The sequence below is a fragment of the Cotesia typhae genome, unplaced genomic scaffold (genome assembly GCF_013202065.1).
Source record: "Cotesia typhae breed Kobodo isofemale line unplaced genomic scaffold, CoteBio_Ctyphae contig_20, whole genome shotgun sequence".
NCBI classification, from domain to species: domain Eukaryota; kingdom Metazoa; phylum Arthropoda; class Insecta; order Hymenoptera; family Braconidae; genus Cotesia; species Cotesia typhae.
The window spans coordinates 4,840,452-4,848,240 of NW_027423725.1; the positions used below are offsets into that span (position 1 = coordinate 4,840,452).

General features: G+C 27.8%; 1 long non-coding RNA gene across 1 annotated transcript; it reads right to left on the bottom strand.

Moving 5' to 3' along the window:
* Positions 1-4,361: 4,361 nt before the first annotated feature.
* Positions 4,362-5,354, bottom strand: LOC141538093 (uncharacterized). Its single transcript, XR_012481002.1, has 2 exons — positions 4,788-5,354; positions 4,362-4,630 (listed from the first exon to the last, which is right to left on the bottom strand). It is a non-coding gene; the product is annotated as an uncharacterized LOC141538093 (long non-coding RNA).
* Between the last annotated feature and the right edge of the window lie 2,435 nt (positions 5,355-7,789).

Sequence of the window (7,789 nt, forward strand, 5' to 3'; positions counted from 1 at the left end):
GATCTGATGAGAACTCGACTTTCGAAAATCGGACCGAAATCAATAACTTTCCTTTATTGGAAAATTTTTAATTTTCCTAGTGGAAAGTTAAAAAAATGGACTGAAACTAATACATTATTAATTTTCTGAAAATTATTAATTTTCAAAGTACGAAGTTGAAGAAGAGTAAAAAGTACCAAAAAGATAATAGTTTTTATGCTGGATTTAAAAAATTCATATTTAAAAAAAAATCCTTTTTTTAAAAAACTCAACATCTTTTAATATCAATAGAAGATATATTATAAAATTTGAGTTTAACATATAATGTTGATAATCGATTTTGACGATTTTTAAAATTCCAAAATTAAAAAATTTTTTAATTTAAAAACTTTTTTTTTAAAGATTTTTTTTTCATAACTGCAAACATTGTCTTTGAATGAAACAATAATTAATCTCTGCTTGTATTATTGTTCAAAATATACATAAAAAATGAATTTAAAAAAATAAAAAAAAAAGATAAAATTAAAAATTTTGATTTATTTAAAAAAAAATCAAAAAACATTTTTTTTGTCAAATCTTCATTTTGTGATGTAATAAAAGTTTTGACTAAATATTGTAACGAATTTTTATATATATATATATATATATATATATATATATATATATATATATATATATATATATATATTAGTTTATTGCTAAACTAAAATATTCGCTAAACATAATATTTTCTTTAATTTTAACTGGAATGAGCTCAGCGGGCTCCAGGATTCGGTAAGGTTAGGTTTTTTTTTTTTTTGCACAATTAGTCCCTCAGATTATTTTTCTTTTTTAGAATTGAAATGAATAACTGTAATTTATTTATCGTAGTACAATGTTGTGTATAATAATAATGTGTGTGATGTGTGTTATGTTTCCTATTCTTCAATAATTTTCACGGTATCCTTGACTGGTTGAAGATTTCAGTTTGTCCTTGAGATCGAATTGTAGTTGTTTACAACGGTTCCTTGGCTATCTGGAGATTTCGTCTTGTCACACAAGTCGAAATCGATTCACGGCTTAAATAACGGTCCCAAAGGGGTGGCCTTGACTGGTTGAAGATTTCGACTTGTTCCGCAAGTCGAAATCGAATAGCGATTCCAATTTATTTTCCTTGGTTCCTTTAGGTAGTTCTGAGTGCCTTGTTACTCAGCTGGTAGCTCGAGGAAGAGTGCCTTGGGGCTCCGCGACTCGCGCTTATATAGGGCGATTCTCGATTCTTACTGGTCTATTCCGCGTGGTGGGGAATTAGCTCCTTTATTGGCCCGCGAGCTCCTTCTTCCCCTTCCATGGTCTTGGCTTGCGCGCAACTTTGCGGCACATTACGGTTTTCGCTGCGCCAACTTGGCGGTAACCGTCAAGTACTTAACGGCGACTGGCGTCTTGGTTTGACGGTAACTGTCAAGTATGGTGTTTGGTAGTGGCGTTTTTACTTGACGATAACCGTTAAGTAAAAGGCGCATGTATAAAGATTTTTTTTTTTCTTTATATATCATTTTGATGCTGATGAATTAAATTTGTTTTATTCAAATACCTTAACTAAGCATCCTTTATGTACTCGAGAGTTTATTGAAGATCTACACCTGCATCATGTAAAGAATGTAAATTGCAGTTTTAGTTGGTCAAACATAGATATTGTTGATGTTACTATAAGCTTCAAATCAGCATTACAAAAATCAAAAGGTAAAAGTCCAGATGGTTTAGATTTGAGATGGCTAAGAGACCACATATCACAAATATCTCTCTTTCTTATGTCGATCTTTAATTGTTCATTGAACACATGCCTGTTTCCAGATACTTGGAAAACAGTCTTTATTGTTCCTTTAAATAAACTGACACCACCAAAGTCATTGTCAGATACTAGGCCCATAGCAAATCTACCTCATCTAGCTAAAGTGTTCGAGCGTATCGTTGCAAATCAGGTAGTCAGTTACCTCGAAAAAAAAATGATTTACTAGACAAACACCAATCAGGTTTCCGCAAACATCACAGCACTCAAGCCTCACTACTAAAGTTAACTGATGATATACGTCTAGCTATTGACAGAGATGATCTAACTTTCCTCATATTATTCGATTTCACAAAGACTTTCGACTACCTAAATCCTAAAATATTATTCATAGCAATGTTTGAGATGGGCTTTTCTACCGAAGCAATTCTTTGGTTTCATTCGTATCTCACGGGAAGATCTCAGTCAGTTGTAGATCTTGAAAATCATCCCTCTAGACAGATTGCCACAACATCAGGAGTACCACAAGGATCTATTCTGGGACCAATCTTATTTCTAATTGTTATAAATGGAGTATCAAAACGTTTAAAGCACTCGAAATATGGATTATTTGCAGATGACAAATTTGCCTATCTGCATTTTAAACTCTTTAAATTGAAAGAAGCCTCTTTTCATATACAGTCTGATGCCCAGGCTGTTGCTGATTGGGCTCGTGAAACTGGTCTTGAAATAAACATTATGAAGACCAAAGTTATGATCCTAGGAAGCAAACGTAAACTAAAATTATTAGAAAACTGTGAGCTTCCACAAGTCATCGTTGATGGACACATTATCCCCTACGTTTCTACAACTAAACATCTTGGTCTTCATTTATCGAATGATCTCTCATGGGATACTCATGTGGCTCAGCTTTCGCGTAAGGTTCATGCTACGATTAACAGTTTAAAGCACAGGAAAAACATTTTGTCTTCACCTATACGCAAGATGCTAGTTACTGCCACTGTTTTACCAGTCATTGACTATTGCTCCATTGTCTTACTGGATTCTTCAAAAAGGCTTGATAACAAACTGCAGCGTCTAATGAATACCTCTATTAGATTCATATACAATATCAAACGTGATGAACATATCACACCATATCGGCGTTCATTAAAATGGTTGCATATAAAATCACGAAGAATGTACTACTTGGCTTGTTATTTCTATAAGTTACTTGACTCAGGACAGCCGAAATACTTAAGGGAGATGTTCATCGAAGAAGACCCAAGCATTAGACGATCTGATAGAATAGCTGAAAGGCAAAATAGGGTCACCTTCAAGACACCAAATTACGTCACATCCAGCTATGAAAACTCCTTTATTGTTTCAACTATCCGTCTGTGGAAGGATCTACCAACTGAAGTTGTAAATTCTCAGAGTCTAGAAATCTTTAAAAACAAAATGTTTAATTATTTGCTAGCATCTGAACTGAAAGATCATTAAGTTCTCATCATCTTTTAAAAATTTCTCTCAAGCTGTGATGGTTATGACAAATTAAATCTCAATCATATCAGGCTGTTTATGTATGTCGTCACATTAATCAAATTGCTGTGTCTCAAATTATATATTAAACTTTATTTGCTCATTAAAAATTTTCAAAAATTAAATAGTTCTTAATGTGATACTATGTTACTATGTTATTATGTTATATAAAAAATTTTTAGTATACATCTTGCCATTTGGCATTTGCCTTGGCATATTTTTCTCAAATAAATAAATAAATAAATAAATAAATAAATAAATAAATATATATATATATATATATATATATATATATATATATATATATATATATATATATATTTCTTTTCATTACAATATCGTCAAAATTAATCGAGGCTGATTCCAACTATAGGGATTGAGAGAGAACTGTAGAGGCAGCACTACTGCTGAAAGTGGAGCGCCCTGGTGTTATAAATATAAAGCTTAGTGATGTACACAATGTAATAATCAGTATTAGTTGACATTAAGAATGCAAAAAATAATTAAATTCGGGTTCTTGCCGGTCAAAAATACCCTTATTAGGGGTCAAAATGACATCAAGGGTAAAAAATTATTTGAGTCAGGACACGTTTTAAACGTTGTGGAAACAGAAGATTTAAATAAACACTCAACCATAACCTGCTCAGTTGTCGCTCAAACCAAAGTTTCCGAGGTGTACAATATAAAAATTCATGTTAGTTACTAATTATTCTAACAATTATTTTATACAATATTAAAAATATGACAAATCTGGCTACATCGAAGCTTATTTAAAATTATTTTTAATGTTCATAAATTTACAAAATTTATAATTAAATATAAACCTAGTAAAAAGTTTATGACATTAAAGTTAGCAGTCACTTAACCATTTTTAATTTTTTTAATAAATAAATTTGTTCCAAAAATTATTTCTAAAAATTTGATTTTTTATTTTTTTAATTTTCTAAACGTCAATTTTTTTCTCATGTTCTTTGATTTAATTTATTTATTCACAAAATTCTTAAAATTATAAGATATCTGCTAAATTAATTTTCATAAAAGTTTCGAAGTATAGAAGTAAATTTTATTCCAGTTTTTAATGAAATAAAAAAACTTGACAGATTATTTATATTATTACTTATAATATTATTACTAGTATTATTAATTTTATTATTAATGATATTCATTTCACTTCGTAAATTTCGTTGTCGCAATCGTTCGAAACGTTCAAATGCTTGAGTAGATTTTTTGATATTTACTTTACCAGGAAAAATTGTTGGTATGTATGAAGGATGCCGAGGATGTTCTGACTTTTGATTATTAACAAAATGAGCACTACAAATCCGAGTATTTTGAGTTGGTTCCCAATCATTTGGATATTTCCTGAAAAAAAATTATTTTAAATTTCATTTTTCCTTAGTACATTTTTATTTACTTTACAAAATAATCATTGTATAATTTAATATTCTATTTCATATTACTTGGCCTTTTAAATTTGATCGTGATTAATTTAATTTTTTCATTAAAATAATTTACTTACACATAGTTTTTCACTGCATTTATCCATTGTTGACGTTTAAGGGTTATCCACGCTGAGTTCAGAGTACTTGCAGGGAAACGATAAAATTTAACACTTGTATTTTGATTTTTGTTTTTATATGGCATATTGGAACAACCACGGATACAGCAAGAAACTTTTGACGAAGACATTATCAAAATTTATTTCAATTAGATTAAAAAAAAAATTTATTTAATAAATTTGTTATTGTTTTGTATAGCACTTGCCACCACTTTGCTTTACATTTTTCCCGGCAGGTGGCGTCAAGGTCATCTTTCTCAATCCCTATTGTTCGATTTGACATGAAATGACCTATACTTAAATTTTACATTTAAGAATAATGAGTTTTTTCGAATCTTCTTAATGCAGAATCAAAAATATTGCGCATGGAAACGCCAGTGTTTTTCGATGCAGTTTTCAGATCATTATGAAACGTTCTTTCCACGACTAGGGTTGGTTTCTTACTGTGGTTGTATTCTTTGGTGATGGGTTCAATAGTACCGTCTAAATGGATCCTAGTGGTGACGGTGCACGGTAGAAAAGGGGGATCTTTTTGATGATGGCGCCGATGATCACATTCTATAATTCTATGAAAAAAAATTTATGATTTTTAATTTAAATTTTATAATAAAGTTATATATTTTTCACTCAACAAGAAAAAACTCTAAAAAACGGTTGACGCAGCCTCCAGACAAGCTCAAATTTTTTTCATTATGGCAAAGTGTACTGAGAATTTTCAACTTTCTACTAAGAAAATCGAAGATATTTTGTCCGCTAAGACAAAAATATTCATTTGACTGAAATTTTGAATATTTTGAAAAAACATTTCCTTGTGATTTCTTTCATCAACGAGATGTCACGAACAAATTATGGTGAATATTTACAAGTGGGGTCAACCATTTTAATTTTAATTTTTTGTAACGAAATTTCTATTTCATTTAAAAATACATAAAAAAATCAACAATTGAAAAATAAAGTTAATTATCACAATTTTAATAAATTTTCAACAAAATTTATAAATTTTTCAGAAAATTGTGATATTCAAATTTTTTTTTAAATTGTTAGTTTTTTATGTACTTAGAAAAAGAAAAGGATCAAAAACATAAGAAAAAGAAAAAACGTAATTTTCATTCAAAATCATTTAAGCCAAAATTTTTTCCAACTGTTGAAGGCAAAGAAGCTATCGAAATCTTCATTTTTTTCTTTCGCGACATTTTTTATTCTAACTTTTAAATACGCCGTAAAAATAAGCAAAAAAAAATTAATTTGAAAATGTCAATTTTTTACCTAATTATGGCCCAAATTAGAGTTGACCCCCTTGTAAATAATTACCCAAATTACTAACATTAAAAAAATTGCAATATCTAATTAACATGACAATTACACAATTGCCTCTCCGCCATTGACATAAACATAATCCTTTATGTGGAATAAAAATCCATCAATTGTCTTGTTCTCCAGAGCCAGCTGTTTCAATACTTTCTTCTCCTCATCACTCACTTTCTTTGCTTTCTTTCGCGGCATTGCAAAATATATAAAAAAAATTGTGACCAGAAAAATAAATTTAAATAAAAAATTTGATTGAAATTTTCAACAGTAGAGTGTTTTGAAATAATACATAAATAAAAAAACACGAATAATATAAATTTAACAGTATGTTATTTAAGTTTTGTAAGTTAACTATAATAATGTAACCAGCACTTTAAATAATATAAAAAAAATACATGTGAATAAATAGATAAATGCAATTTTATTAATATATTTCAATTAAACACACGAGGAGACAGGAGTAATTAATAAACAGTAATAAACGACTGTTACCAAGAAACACAAAACAAAAGTTAAATTATTAGACTGAAATTGGAATAAATAAAATAAAAATGACGGTGATTCTATAATTTGAATCTTAAGATCTAAAATAATCTTTAGTAATTTGAAAAATTTTTTTTTGGATTCATAATCTTCAATGCAAATTATGATTTAAAAAAATAATCATTTCTTAAAAAAATTTTTTTGTTGCTTAAAAACGGTTTTGTTGATTAACAATTTTTTTTACCACTTGCATTTAATATTAAGGAATGATTTTTTTTTTTAATCATAATTCATGTTTCTCTTTGATAGCTAAAAAAAAATCTGATTCTTTTTTAATTTTCATTGTTCATTAAATAAACAATTAGTTATGAACAATAAAATTTTTTCGGTATATTTTTTTTCTTACTCTACACTATGAAACACAAACAACCAACTATTTTTTTTTCATAAAAAAAAATTAGTTATATTTTTTATTGAATTTTAAAAATTATTCCTTTCTATACTCCATTAGTCTCACCTGATTTTTCATGTTTAAACTCATTATATCTTATTAACTAATTGCAATACGATAAAAAAGGTCAAGACTTAATTGTTATTTATTAATTAAAAAATAAATGAAGCCCAAAATTCATGATCTTAACTAATTATTTATTTCATTTATACCTTTTTTTATAAGAAAAAGTGTTGAAATATTTTTTTTTGTTTTATGTGATATTATTTTTTTAACTAAAATAAATGTGACCATATTACTTAAATAATTTTCTATTTTAGATATATTAATCCATTTTAGCTTATGAATTCTAGTCTAACGTTATCTTTTACGAATAATTATCATTTATGAAAGACATAATAGTTAGAACTTTAACGCGAGATTTTATTTGTATTATGGTGGTAAAAAATTATTAATAAAGAAATTTACTTGTAGTAAACATGATTTCTAGTTCATTTATAGTTTTTGAGAAACCTATGTATTAATATATATTATAGTAAGAAAGGTAAGTTTGGTATAACGGAAAAAAAATGATATTTATTAATTGTTTTTTATTTATTAAAGAATAAATTGATTCTAAAATTCATGATCATAACTAATTATTTATTTAATTTATATAATTTGTTATGAAAAAAAAAATATCATTCCTTAATATTAAAAGCAAGTGGTAAAAAAAATTGTT